At 36.0% G+C, this 13,932-nt stretch overlaps 1 protein-coding gene across 5 annotated transcripts in view; it reads right to left on the bottom strand.

Moving 5' to 3' along the window:
• The window catches only part of EYA1 (EYA transcriptional coactivator and phosphatase 1), a 283,352-nt gene that overhangs the window by 202,099 nt on the left and 67,321 nt on the right, over positions 1-13,932 (bottom strand). The gene's annotated exons all lie outside the window — the stretch shown is intronic.

The raw sequence follows: 13,932 nt of genomic DNA, 5'->3' as shown, positions 1-13,932 counted from the left end.
TTAAAGAGGTACACCTATAATTTGCTTCGGATTTACTTACATATTGAAGACAGTTAGAACCACCCAAGTCAGATTGAAAGTCTAAGTTCTATGCATTCCCCATAGAAACAATACTGGAACAGCAATGGGGCAAATCTAGTGCTCAAACAGCCCCCCCCCCACTACAGCTTTCTATCCATGGACTTGAAGCAACATAGTATGGTTTATATACAGAGAATGAGAACGCATATTGGCTTATACACTGGGCATTCCTGGATTCAAAATCCAACTCCTCTCCATATTAACAGTGTGACTATGGGCAAGTTAATGAATTGGTCCAAGTATCATCTTCTTAATATTTAATTCAGTCTAATCCTATAGCCCACTTGTAGTCTGTTGTAAATGAGGATAAAGTTAGATAAATTACTACAGTTAATATTTATTTAGCTCTTGGTATGAGTAAGACAATGAACTAAGCTCTTTACAGATACCATCTTTATAACTCTCACAATGGCTCTCTGAGGGGATGGACTGAACCATTAATCAACAAGTTTCATGGGAAAAAGACATTTTCTTTTGACAATACTTTCATCCTGAGGCAGCTGGACTTCTTTCAAGATTACAAGATTCCTAGGTAAGGGAATCTTATTTTTGTGGTATAAGCTATCATGACATGTGCACGTGACCTCCTCCAAGTTTAAACACAAAGCAATTAGGATGTATACCTGTCTCTCAGAAATTCCATAAGATATAGGTAATTTCTGGGTCTGCTCCTTTACAAGAGGGTGGTTGTCATACGATGTGGACCATTTTACAGCACAGGCATTTTGATTGTGGGAAATCACAGGGCTCACACACAGAGCAGGGTCACGTGTACCCTATTTAACATGTCCTGGCCAATACTGATGTCATAGTACTCATAATGCTGAAATACTTTTCATGTGTATTACAGTTCACCTTTTATTCTCCTCCGCTTTATATTCACAGTCAAATGAGAGCCAGTACAAGGCAGTCAGCTATATACTTCCAGCTATATACTCTTAACTTGTGAGAATTTATGAACCACACAGCAAGTACTGTTAACCAACCCAGCTATCTACTAGACTATAGCAGATGGGCTACTTACTGTAGGATCTGCCACAAAGAGACAGAAGAAAGAATATCATGCTAGGTATTAAAACACAAATTCAAGAAAGTGGTCCAGGATGGAGAGAGAATGATGAGCAAGTGCTCCGACAGCAGGTAGACGGGGATAACTGACCAGTGGTTCTGTGATTCTTAGCTGGAAAAATCTGTGGCCAGAGACAGTTCAGAGATTTGAAGAAAACAAAAGAACTATTTTTTACTGTAAAATACACATCTTTGAAGAGAACTCTGCTATAATGATTACACACAACCCTACACAGTGCTGGTTTAATTAGCATTTTAAATTACCATTTCCAAGACTATGTCCCCCAATTGCCCACCTGCCAAACTAAACTGGCTGTGCATGGTAGTGTTTGCCCCGACATACCACTGAATGATATTACTCTAACTGCCACTGTGTCCACCCTCAAAACCTACAAGTTCTGAGACCGCTTAGTAAAAGATATCTTAACATTGAATTTAAGTTTTGCCCTTATGTAAAGCAAAATTTTTTTAAAAAAAATTAAGAACGTTATAGTTTTAGAGAGCAAGTAGTCGGCTTTCTAGAGTATTTCTACAAATACTAATGGGATCAACCATTTGTTTTCCCTGGGAGATGAGATAAACAATCTCATAATTTGATTCCAGAAGCCTCTATAACCTAGATTCCAACCTATGTGATGAAACTGTTTTCTATAAATATCTACCCACTAAATGAAGAGTGGGTTTGCACCAGGTATTCATTTCCAAGGAGAAGAATAAGTAGTTGTGCTTATTTCACTCATTTTATGCCAAGGTGACCTCTGTCACATAAGTTTACTGAAACTTAGGTGTCCAGTGTACATAAAATGAATTTTCTTCAAAGCACAGAATGAAAACCCTATCTTCCTTTCTAACAAAGGAGAAGGCATTCATGAGCAAAATAAGTCAGAATAGTGGTAGAAATAGGCTTCCAGAATTGGATCTAATCAGGAGCCCACAGTCAGGCATTCACTGTTCTAAGGAAAGACTTGTGGGGACACAGATTCAGAAAACAGAATAACAACAAGAAAATACAATCAGAAATTAAGTACCATTTGCCAAGAACAGAACACATGACCAAAGAGAGGCAACAGAGAGTTGTAGATCACAGTATTGGGATGTTATTCAACTAAGATGAAGATGTGAAGGACAGGAGGTCCTGCTGCTGGTATTGGGTGAGAACAAATCGGTACCCAGGCAATCAGAGAGCAAACTTGGTGCCGAGGAAATGAGCATCCTTATGTGCTTCTTGCTCACAGCACTAATTCTACACAGAGAAGTTGGAAATATAGGAGATGGAATTATACATCTAAACTTATACCCTTAGAAAGGACTCTGCCTTTAACCACTGAAGTTGGATTTGAACTGTCTGCCCATTAACTAGATTTTGCATCGTGTGAGGTAGTGATAGTAAAACTATCTTTAGAAAAATATTCCTCAAGATGGCCATTACCAATCTATTAATGGAGAATATGTAGTTTTAAGTGCAATTTTAAAATGTAATATTTTTTCCAAGAACTAGAGATGTTAATTCAAACCATGTGTGAATTTGGAGAGGAATGAAACTCAAATCAGATCCTATCAAAAAAAGTCTCTGAATTTCCACAAGATAATTAGCCCACTGTTTTAACATTACCACTAGTAGAATACCTTTTGTTTGGTTTTCATTTAGTTTAGGTTTTAGTGTAGGTTTATGTTTTGAAAGATTTTGAATGTGCTTCCAGAATCTGGCTGAGTTCAGCAGTTGAAAACCCACCTTCATCATGTATTTCACTTTTCTTTTTTTATTTCCATTCCATATTACCTCTTTTACTGCTCATTACTATTCTGCATGATTTGTTCTGGGAAAAGAAGCTGGGTTTTAAACCTGATATAGTGATTAATTGAAGAGATACTGAAATTGGTAACTGAAATGGAGACTTTGTACTAACAGGAAATCAAAGACTGACTAATAAAACACTTTTTAAGAAAAACTATCAGGTAAGCAAAATGCAGAATTAGACCTAATGTTAAAATATGCTGAAGACAAAATAATACTTTTGTCTGGCTTGACATCTAATGACAGTAAGAATGTTAAGCGTTAGGAAATTATTTTTTTAAGTAATGACATTAATATTAATTCAGGCTCTTATTTTTTAGATGTATATTTTGCTTTAAGATTTTTCTCATTATCACAAATCATTCTAAACTTTTCAGAAAACAAGAAGCATGTGAGTGCTACAGGGCTTCACTTTGCATCATAACCTCCTTTCTAGCCCTCTTGTATTCATTTGCTCTCGAACTACACACTAGGAGAGTTAGTTGAATGAAACAGGTAACCAGTCTCAGACATAAGGCCTTGGTAAATGTTTTTTTTTTTTTTTTTTAGAAAACTCTTTTCTTTATTTCTGAAAAATCTTCAGGATTATATGAAACATTTAAATCACTATTTTGCAATATTATTTATTAAACATCCATATGCCCTCAAATTCACATGATTAAAAAAATGCAGCCCCTACCTCGATAAAATCCCATACTAAAGGACATGATCAAATTGAGCTGTCTTTTCTATGATGATGCAAATGTAGTTTTTTTTTTTTTTTAAGTGCAGGTACTGGGGATTGAACCCAGGACCTTGTGCATGCTGAGCACAGACTATACCACTGAGCTATACCCTCCCCCATCAAGTGCAGATAAGAATACAGGTGGCCAGTAATTCTTCACACTCAGCATAAATGTTAAAAAAAACCATCTTCCTAATTATGCTGACAGCTACTCTTTTCAGGACTGGTGGTTATTTCTGACTACACTGCTGCATTTTCCATCTGTGTGATGCTTGCTCAGAGTGGTTGCTGTTAGCATGCCTCATTGCCCCAGACTTTCAGAAGGTGAAACAATACTGAAATATTTCACATTATAGGCTGGTGGGTCTTTATAAAATGTTCCTGTCCATGACATCTGCAGCTTAAAATACACTGAAACCTCTTCTTAGGTAGCAGGTACTGTGCATCTATTTTATGTCTAGCAGAACTCAAAGGATGCCAACTAGCATGAATACTGCTCTGCTGTTGGTCACACTGGTGTGCTTGGAACCTCATGACTGGTCATATGTTACCATCATTAATAGACACAGAGAGGCAGAGTGAAGGGCCTGAATTTTGTGCTTCCTCCACCACAAAAGGCAGTAGCCCTATTTATCCTCTGTCACTTACTCACCACTAGGCCCTCCATTTCTCTGAGGTCTTCAGCTTCCCCATCTTTCAATCCATATAAATACATCTTGCCTTAAACAATCACAAAATGGCTAGCGGTCATCATCCCCAGTCCATTCTTTAAAAAGTCTGAAATATGAGCTACTGAAAAGTCTCCAAAAAGCCAGAAGATCCTCTTTGAAGGCCTCCTCTGTGTGTGCTCCATGAATCTTGTGACATTTCACCTTTTCATGAGAGCCATCTCACAGTGACTGACGTTACCACATCACAGAACAACTATCTGTAGCTGATTGCACTTCTAGACGATTCAGATCACTCTGATTTGTGGAGTTCACATCTATGGGAAAAGTTCTGTCTAATTGCATTGAATTCAACTGTAGTAATTCATAGCTATTCAATGCTAATATATACACAAGGAACTACAAAGACTCCCACAGAGGTCCTCACCAGGGTAGAGATTGCAATTTGTGGCTACTAGATTCACTATAAAGTTTTAACTGTAAATGTATAAATTAAAATGGAATCACATTTCACTAATGCTTTTTTTAACTTCCTTAAAATGATTTCACAACTAAGCAAAAATCATGAAATAAAATACACAAAAGAATAAATACCAACAGCTAATAAACAGGGAAAAATGTTCATCTACTTTAATCATCAGAGAAATGCACATTATAATACTGTTATCACCCATTAAACTGGAAAGGATTTAAACCATACTTTTAATTTTATGAGAGTACAGTGAAATTATAGATTTTTTTTCACTGATGATGGGGATAAAAATTGATAAATTGTTCTGGAAAATGATTTGGCACTGAGTTATAATAACTCTCAAAGGGCACATGATTTTAGATCTAAAAATCACACACCTGGAATAATTCCTAATGTACACGTGTTCATCACAGCAATTAGTTTAATAGCATAGCAATAAAACAACCAAAATATCCACAATAGAGAAATATTTTTTAAATTTTGTGTGAATGGATTAAAGATCATGTTGTCAATTAAAAGTATGCCTTCAGAGAGTATTTAATTACATGGGAAAATGTTTTAATGTAATGAATAAAAACAGAATATAAAACTATATATGATACAAGGCAAATCTATACATTATATATGCACACACACACATCATAAAGAAACAAATTAAACAGCAACCTGGTTATGGGTTTATGAGGAATATTTTTTGTCTATTTTTCCAAATTTGCTTTTTATTTTCTACTCTGTTAATCAAGGTTCTTCTTTACAACTATTTGCTTATATCTTTGCCTTTTACCAGAGAAAACAGCATTGCTGTGGTTCCTCATCTGGAAAACTATCACTTGGTAGAATGGACACATCTTTACTAACTACCTTTTCTGATTTACAAAGTTTTTAGTTTTCCAAAAGCAAGTCATAGGAGATGTTTCACCAACAATTCGCATATACACCGAGGGCACTTTATCTTAAGTCATGAATTTGAGTTTGACTCTCTTACTTCTTAATTAGAGGCTCCCATTCTGCTAAAGCTAAAACCAATCTTTGGAAACTGTAAACTCTGAAAGTCAAAAGTACACATATTGCAGTTTGCAGAGTAGAGAATGAATGTCTTGTTCTAGCTGGATATAAAGATATTTTGCTTTAAAAAAGGCAAGAGAGACTAGAAGATATAAACAAAAAGATGTTTTAAGCATAGAAAATAGAGGGAAGATTTAAAAACATTTATCAGTGGTATTCAACCCTGGTTACATATTTGAGTCACCTGGGTACTTTAAAAAGCTACTAATGTTCATGTGAAAATACTAAAATTTTGACTTATTTGGGTTAAGGTGGGCCATGGACTTTGGAGTTTTTCTTTTAAAGTTCCTAAGGATATCAATGTTAAAATCACAGCGGTACTTCCTGACACTTTCAGTATTTATTATCTGGACAAAAATTCACTAATTATTTGTCTTTTCACCTAAACCTTTATTGTAATCCTAAGGACTTCTTAGACTCCATTACCTCACCCAGCCAGAGTTTGCTTTTTATGTCATTAGCCATATTCTATCAACCATCAAGAGCTGTTGGATACACTACTAAAGAAGGATATTAGGCACTACATTGCTGTAAATATAGCTACACATAAGCTCCTTTAAGTCAAGTCAAAATGCAGTCAGTTCTTGGTGATGGACTGGATATGGATGATGAAGAAGAAAGTGGTAGTAAGGAGGACTCTAAGGTTGAGAGCCTGAGCAACTAGGTAATAAGTGGAATCACACCTGAAGATAAAGAAGACTGGAGGAAAGACAGGCTTGGAGGAAAAGCTCCTGAGTCCAATTTTGCACATATTGAGTCTGAAGAGCTTTTATGACATCAAAATGAAGATGCTAAATGAAGCAACCACATAATGTATATGGAGCACAGAGGTAAAAAGGAAACCAATAGATGGGATTACCGAAGAATGGGATTTTGTTAGATGAGTGAACAAACCACACACACACACACACACACACACACACACACACACACACACACGGGGCAAGAGGATTTTACAATGTTAGCAAGAGTGTTATAGAAATAATAACTTATGGTCTTGAAATTAGATAAAGAGGGATAGGAAGATGGGAAGGGGCTGATGTGTAGAAAGACACTGGAATCAACAGATGGGCTCATAAACTTCCAAAAAGTATTTGAGGCAAATTACTAAATGCAATCAGGTAAAACAAAAACAAAACAGAGAGAGAGACATTATTAGCACTGCAACATCATTTTGTGTCTGCATGTGATACCACTTTCTTCTTGACACCATTACATTGGTTTCTCTCATGCCTGTCATGGTTGTGGGGATCACTGTACAGCCATGGAGAGTGTTGGCACTCTCCTCTTTCTATTTCTATATATGCTTTCCAGATGTGTTTCACTTAGCATCTACATATTGTTATGTCAGTCAAATGTTCACTTACCATTGCTTATTTGAAAACTAGGCTGGTTTCTAACCCTAGTTCTGTCATCAGCTATTGATGGTGATCCTATCATCTGTAAAATTGCTAAACTGATATCTCAGTGGTATCCACCAGCTTTAAGATTCCAAAACAATGACTTTATATGATGAGCTTGTCTAATACTCTTACATTCACAGAGATTTGGGAGGGGGAGGGGAGTGCAGGGTGGCTAGTTTTAAAACCTCTTCCTACCCTAGGCTTACTAAGAGACTTTCACATTTCTCTGACATAATTTGGGCCTTCTCCCAATGTTTTCCCATGCTTATTATGGCATGCCCTTTGGCTTCATACCTCAATTCCCATTAACTGAAATTTGCTGGAGAAATCTCAAAAATCTTGTAGAATTAGAGTACATGACTAAATTCTTACTCGCATTTCTCAGCTCCTTAACTGTAATTTTTGCTTTCAATTTCTGCAAAACCCCCACCTAACTCAATTATTTCTTCTGTTTCCTATCTATACAGGTTCAAAATATTTTCAACTATCTTATTTTTAAGTTTTGCCATAGTGGGCTTTTCCAGCTCCCCAAATTGGCCACATTGATCTTCATTCTCTTCAACAACATAGAACTCTAGGAATGTGCCTTGATTCTCATCTCCATATTAACCTAGGTCTATACAGGCTTATTATTTATATTTCTATTTTTGCTATTTTTGTTTCAAATGAGTTCTCTTTAACATTGTTTACTGATTTTTCAAATATGATTATTCTCTTTTATATATATATATTTTATTGAAGTATAGTCAGTTTACAATGTCATGTCAATTTCTGGTATATAGCACAATGCTTTAGTCATACATGAATACACATATATTTGTTTTCATATTCTTTTTCACCTTAAGTTAATACAAGATATTAAATATGTAAATATTCTCTTTTTTGAAAGTTTTTCTTTCTCCCTTTTTACTATTGTCTTCATATTTATGTTAACTACTGTACTGTTCATTGTATCCTGAGAGTAGAAATTAGTTACAGGCTTTTAATTTAACACTGCTCTTAATATTGTTTTATATTCCTGGTCAAAACCCTTCTCATTTGTCCAATTAACTTCAATTTGTTTTTCCTGATTAAGCAAAAGTAACCTTCAATTTGTATATCCACTATCTGGTTTTTGGTAAATACATTGTCCTACAATTAAGCCTGTTTTCCAATTTTGCAAGTGTATTCTAGATCATCAGCATATGAAATTAGAGAAGTAGCTCTCCTAAGATTTTCAAAATAGGTTTAAATGATTTCCTTCACATGCTAATTTCTATCACTGACCTCATCCACTCATCAGCTCACACTAAGTAAAGTTCATTAAACTATTCATTCCAAAAGTATTTGAGCCTTTTTTCCATATTCAGCATCTGTGATACCAAGGAAACAAGATGTTGTCCACATTGTCCAGGTGCTCAGTCTAGAATGAAGAGACATGTGGGAACAAATAATTATAACTGGGGTAAAGCTCAAACCACCAAATGTGGGTCTCAACCCCAGCATCCTGAGGAGCTTTGGAAGAAATAGGCTGCTCTCCATGACCTTTCTTAGATCAGGTAAGTCAAAACTTTAAGGATTTGACCTGAGCGTCAGCAGTTTTCTCAGGTGATTCAAATGTGCAGCTTGGGTTGTGCACCCTTTTAGTAGGAAAACAGAGTAGAAAGCATTTGTCTCTGCCTGGAAGCTGGTTCAGTAGACTTGGAAGAGATTCAGATAGCATTACTTCAAAAAACACCCCAGGCCATCTGATGATCCTGTGAGTTTGGGAAACACTAATTTAAATTAAATAATCTCTAGGGAATGAGAAAGTAGCTCTAGGGCCATTAAAGTCTTTGGCTAGAAATTAACTTGGAATTTGGGATTTTGTGTTAATCATATTGTCTGATGAAATCTAGAGCCTAGTTAAGGAAAAGGAGAACATGCAAATAAAAGAATGGTTGTAAAACTTACTCATCTTATAACTAAATGTTTGTACCCCTTCATCAACTTCTCCCCCTTTTCCTCACCCCCTAGCCCCTGGCAGCCACCAAATTACTCTTGTGAGTTAGACCTGTTTTGTTTGTGTCTCTGGGGATCCATTTAAAATTCACTATTTTGTAATTAATTTTTGCAGTTTCTTAAATGGTTCTAAGTGCCTGAGGGCCTCTTCCCATTAGAGTCATTGACTAGGGAAGAAAGCATATCAAAATACATAACATCTCAAGTGGTCATTTGTTCGTATGACTACTGGCAGAAATGATACATTATTCTACATGGGGATGCATGCTCAGTTCTCTGCAATATTCATAGCCTGATAATAATGATTTTCATACATTAGAATACCTAGAGTATGAATTCCACTATTTTTTTCTGTAATACTTCATTGCATTCAGTTCAGTCTTGAACAACATGAATTGTTAGTTGTTTTACTGTCTCAGTAGACTGACACCATATTGAATTGAACTTGAGTAGGAAAGCTGTCTGTAGCCCTGACTTTGAAGCTTTAGTTGCTCAAAGACAAATTCTAGATGGCATAACTGGACAGTCCAAGGGCTGTCCACAACTGAATTAGACTGCTACTTTGGCCTCTGTTTCTAGTACTAAGGCCAAACTACATCCCCATTTCAGAGTAACAGAGAATTTTCTCATAAGCTATTTTAATATAGTTGGATTCATGGGATTTACCACTGGGAAGGAATCTTAGAGATACAAATAGCTGGCCCCAGTTTATCCCAATAGGCAACAGAACATGCCCATTAATAGCAGAACTGTTGTTAAAACTCTGGTTTCCTATCCAGTAGGATTTCACCGCTCTCTCATCTGGTATGGTTTATCCTGAATCTTTTGACTTCAAGTTTCCACATACACCAGCTTAGCAATTCCAGGTCTGTGGAAATCATGATGTAATTTTTCATAAATAAGCTGAGGGGACTGAGGACTGGGGAAAATGGTAGAATATAATCAAAATGTACATGCATCTAAAGAGAATTTCAATCAGGTAACTGATTGGAACTTGTCAGAATGTTCCAAAAGCAACACAAACATACATCATGAATGTGCATCATGTCACTGAATTATATGCTTCAAACTGGTTAAAATGGGAAATTTTATGTTATGCATATTTGACAGTAATAAAAAAATTTAATGCCCACAAAATTTCTTAATGCTGTGCTGTTGTCAGTTCTACTTTTGCCTGAAATATGTTCCGTACAGCTGTCCAGTATGTTCAATGCCCACGTTGAGTTCTATGTTCCCATGACACTTTCCCCAACGACCCCAGTCTCTGGTATAATATGCTTCTTTGAGCTCCTACAATATTTATGTCCATAAGCTTAATATTTATCAAATAGTTCTATTTCTTTTTATGAACTTTATCACTGTGAATAATTATAAGCACTCTGAGAGGAGGTAATATGTGTTATATTTCTTTGACTATCCACACATTCTTCAATTGTCTGTCCCATAGTCAGTAGGAGCAAAATAAATGATTCTTGAAGTCAACATGCCATCTAGCAATAAAGTGTAGCTAATTCTCCCGTGAGAATTACTATCTTTGAAACTTAGTACCTGATTGGGTCAAGTGTTCATTCATTTATTCTTTTATTCATCCAGGCACTGAATGTGTTTATCAGGTGCTCTGCTAGGTGTTAAATATAGACAGAAGTAAAACAATCTGTTCTCCACTGGCTTAAATCTCAGGAGGAGAGAAAGGCTGTACACAAACAGCTAGATTTCAATGGCACATGTCAGGTGTGTGTGTTTTTTTTTTTTTCATGGAGAAATGGTAATGACACCTTAAAACTGTGGGTTCTGGAATCCAAGATGGATATAGATATTCTCACTACTTAGATAACTGTGATTTGGAGATACACCACTTTTCTAACACTGCAGCTTCCTAAACCTCTGTAAGATGGGCATGAGAGTAGTACCCATCTCACAGGGTCGTCCTGAGGGTCAAATGAAATAATCCACATGTCATGCTTAACACTATGCTTAGCACGTTGTAAACACCTAATAAACATTAACATTTTTTTGCCCTTTAATATGACCTTGAATCAAAACCATGCCTTTTTTTTCCCCTTGAGATCTAGAATCAGGTGTGTGTGTGCACACATGCATGTGCAAATATGTATAACAGTCAGTTGTTTCACATTATCTGTTAGCACCCTAGGGACTTAGTAGTTGCCAATTAGGTGCATCTCCAGCTCATAAGGGTTCCTCTTTCTCTGGGAACAGCTAGATATGCAAATATGAACTTCAAGTGTCTATCATCTCTGTGCCCTTAACCTTCCCCTTGGCCAGGTCATAACTAACTGATATGAGGGAAGGTGCATGACCTGGGCTGGATCAATCAGAATCTTTCTCTGGAGCATTTGATCATTAAAATGAAGACATGGAAAAATGGCAGATCAGTGGAGCTGAGAAACCTTAACAGCAAAACTTTGGAGTGATGGTCCCTGAATTGCACCAGGTGCCACCCTTCTGGACATTGGGTTGTTCAGCAAGTCCTTTGATTCTATGAGCTATGATGGCATCTTTCCAATAAAACCCTTCTTCACTTCAGTTACCACACTAGGTAACTGCAAACATGCAAACCGACAAAAAATTAATTAATACTGGGAAAGCGTTCTCCCTTTGCTAGGGTTGGCCAGATGATTTCTCTTTCTACCAAAACTTGCAAGACTCCCTGAACATGATCTGATCAGCTGGTTTACACAGTTGCTTTCAAACAGGATTTTAAAGAATCAAGGGAAGTTTGGGTGTCTGGTTTTAAATAATTTGTTTTCTACCATGGCTTTTACTTTAACATCTGATACTTAGAGCAAGTCATTTCTCTATCTTTCTCTTTTCTCCGTCAGTCAACAGAAACAATGGTTTTCCTCTGATTGAACTCACAACCCACCTATGAATTTCATAAGAAAAGTGAAACCAACTCTGAATTTACTAGAAGAGCCTAAGGCTTCTGTTCCCTTCTCTAGAAGGTGAGGTGCCTCGAGTATGTAATCTCTAGGGCGCCTTCTTGGTTAAAGTGCTAAATGATTCAGTCACGCTGATCAAAAGAATACAGATAAAATAAATATTAATAGGATATAGAAAAGATCAATCATATAGGAAATACAAAGACATTTCATTATTTTTCAAATGTCCTAAATATTCAAGGATGAAGGAGGAAAACGTCCATGGAATGATACAAACTTAATACTGCATGACTAAAAGATGTATGTAGAATTTTTAAAAAGTCTTATCTCCTTAATACTTAATATGATGAAAAAATGTTTGATTTGCCTTTAATTTCTGACAAGAGTTATTGCTGTAGTTGCTCCAAAGGTTGTGACATATTAAACAGCAGTGCCAATGAACTTTATTCAAAAGGGAAAATGGGAGGAAAACCTTACTCTTAAGACATTTGTTCATTTTCCCACATCTTTTAAAAGTTTACTACTCTTACTTAACTCATCTTGAGACATTAGTAGTTCTCAAACAATGTGCGGTTCAGAATGTTATATATGGTGGTCCTGGTTAAGCCCCAGAGGCCAGCAATCCCACTAGTAAAACTGATATTTCATGAGACTCTCATGACTCAATGAGCACAGAATCCGAATTGCCTCTGACTCTGGGGAAAGGGTCAGAATTCAGATCATTTAGATAATGTGAACACAAATAGAAAACAATTGTTACACAATTGGGTCTTAAAATTCATTTCAGGGATGCCAGAGGCACATAATCCTTATTTTCTGAATGTATGGGGAGTTTCATATTAAAACTTCTACACAAAGCAAATTATAACATAAGCCGGTTGATCTATATTGACATATTCTCACATAATTTTAACATAATGATTATATATGTGTGTATAAGGATTGTATATGTATCGGAGTTTGTGTTTATGTATACCACAGTAAACTATATTCAATTTCTTGTAATGAACTGTAACAGAAAAGAAACTGAAAAATATATATATATGTATGTATATGTATAATTGAACCTCTGCTGTACACCTGAAACTAACATTGTAAGTTGACCACACTTCAATAAAAAATAAGAATTTTAGAAAAGGCTGGGTTTATGTGTGTGTGTGTGTATATATGTGTGTGTATATATATATATAAAATATATATATATATAAATTGAAACTAGCAAAAAATAACCATTTTCTCATAAACAAAACACAAAAATTATTCTCTCTTACTCAGTTTCTGGATTACTTTTGTCCTAATTAAATTTTCAGCCCAGAGTAATATATGAAGAAATTATGAAATTGTTTCAAATTTTTTGATAATGGGTACGTCCTCCCAAAGCACTGAGATTCCAACTTCCCAAAGTAGAAAAGGAATTTTCTTTTCTTTTGTTTCTCACCACGTTCTGGTCGGTGGGATGCTGGGGCAGGATGGGAGAGGAGGATGTTATCATACAAAGGAAATTAAGTCTCCAGAGTTGTGGCATACTTGTGGTTATCAAACATCTAAACTTTACTTTTGATTCCAAATCATGCAAACCCCTTTTAGAGCCCACTAGTTCTCCATTATAAACTGGTCATTTAAACCGGCAAAAGCAAAATCACCTTTTGTATGCTTATGAGAAGGTTTGCAACCCTCCTCCAAATACACATGCCGTTCTGCAGAAGGATCCACTACCATTTCCTAGGAACCAGGAATCCCGTGTGCATTGGGAAAATTCATAGAAACAAAGATCAT

Source organism: Camelus ferus, chromosome 29 (assembly GCF_009834535.1).
Source record: "Camelus ferus isolate YT-003-E chromosome 29, BCGSAC_Cfer_1.0, whole genome shotgun sequence".
In the NCBI taxonomy this organism is placed as follows: Eukaryota; Metazoa; Chordata; class Mammalia; order Artiodactyla; family Camelidae; genus Camelus; species Camelus ferus.
Note: the sequence above shows the minus strand (reverse complement) of the source record. Positions and strands in the feature narration are given on the sequence as shown.